This window comes from Octopus bimaculoides, chromosome 26, assembly GCF_001194135.2.
Source record: "Octopus bimaculoides isolate UCB-OBI-ISO-001 chromosome 26, ASM119413v2, whole genome shotgun sequence".
Lineage (NCBI taxonomy): Eukaryota > Metazoa > Mollusca > Cephalopoda > Octopoda > Octopodidae > Octopus > Octopus bimaculoides.
Genome location: NC_069006.1, coordinates 24828549 through 24830344, shown reverse-complemented (window position 1 = coordinate 24830344; position 1796 = coordinate 24828549). Strand labels below are relative to the sequence as shown.

At 37.2% G+C, this 1796-nt stretch overlaps 1 protein-coding gene across 5 annotated transcripts in view; it reads right to left on the bottom strand.

The window, feature by feature from the left end:
• Window positions 1–1796, bottom strand: part of LOC106875845 (BICD family-like cargo adapter 1) — a 70033-nt gene that overhangs the window by 31554 nt on the left and 36683 nt on the right. The window lies entirely within an intron of this gene.

The following is a 1796-nucleotide window of genomic DNA, read 5'->3' as shown; positions in this document are numbered from 1 at the left end:
TAATTGATGTATGCTCTTTAATAATTTTTTTTACTTATTTCAGACAGAAAACATTCTTGAAGCATAGGCGCCCTTAATTATGAACATGACAAAAAAAGGACCTTTGCTTACTTTTCTTGCATGAGTTCAAGCTTGGACACAATGCCTCCCAAACTACTGCCAATATCAACAGAGCACGGGGAGAGGGGTCTACAAGTGATCTCACAGTACGAAGGTGGTTTCAGAAATTCCGTAATGGTGATGAGAGCCTTGAAGATAGAAAATGGTAGAGGACGGTCATGCAGTCTTGACAATGAACAATTGAAAGCAATTGTTGAACAAGTCAAGCCAATCGTAGTTGTGGCTGAAATTGCAGTTGGGGTCGGTGCCGATGACACGTAAAAGGAACCCACTACACTCTTGGAGTGGTTGGTGTTAGGGAGGGTATCCAGCCATAGAAACCATGCCAAATCAAACTAGAACCTGAGGCAGCTCTCAGGTTTACCAGTTCCAGTCAAACAGTCTAACCCATGCCAGCATGGAAAGCGGACACTAAATGATGATAATGGCGATGATAGCCAGCAAAAGAGACATAAAAAAATTCGGTGTGGCTCTAACAAAATACCTCCTTCCGAGTATAAAAGATATACTGCACATCTTCCTTCCTCCTCATCTATCTACGATGATCAGATTTACCACGTGAATGTTCCAGGACAATGCTAGCATACACCATAACCATTATAAACTTTCCTCAATCGATCCTTTATCCAACCTCTTGTAATCTATAGTCCTGTAACAATCCTACCTCTATGTTTAAATAAATAACCTAAATTTGACCTGATACCAATCGTCTGCCTGTTTGCACTTCTTTAGTCACACACCTCTTTCTACAGCTGTGTAACAGAACGAGATTAGATTGTGTTTTTAATGATATAGTTTTTTAATTCCTGTTTTAGCTATTCCACTTAAAACACTCCTTGTGCACCTGTATGTGTATACGTGAGTTCTCTCTCTTTTTCTTCGAGTCTTTGGTTGAAAAGTTTAACACCTCCCACTTGTAACATCTGCTTAGATTATGACACAAAACGAAGCCCAAAACCCAATCTGCAAGCAACATAACAAAGCTCTACTATTCTGCTAAATCCCCTCTTTTTTTTTATTACAGGGAAATAAAAAGACCGTCAACTTTATAACAATACAACTGAACATTTTTGTCTCACTTCCACCCATAAATCTTTACATTTAGCCCGCACAATGGTTGTTAGTTAAATAAACAATCTCATTAAAATGACAATAGAACGAATTGTACGTACACCTCAAGTGAATAAGTATGAAATGAGTTGTCGAACAACGAAATCAACAATACTGTTTCCTGTATAAAAAATAGCATGTGAAAATAAAGATTGCTACTTCGAAAAGATAACATCTAGGAATAAATACATCAAGCCCCTTTCCTCACAACATACAAAAGAAATTCCATAGTTATTCACAAACATCGTTACACCCTCCACCTCTCTCTCTCTCTCTCTCTTTATCACACACAAACCCTATGCACTCCTTCTCTCTCTTTATCACACAGAAACACACCTATCTTTCTTTCACTATCAAAGCAGAACCATGTCAAACACAAACAAGTTACAGGCCACAAGGAAGTTGCAAAACTTTTCACATGAACGAAACATTGCTTTTATTAAAAAACAAAAAAAAGGCTTTATTAATGACGTATTGTTAATTAACAATACGTCATTAATAAAGCCTTTTTTTTTTGTTTGGCCATTTTCCATCCAATTTGTCGATAATATTCTTGTTGAAGTAGT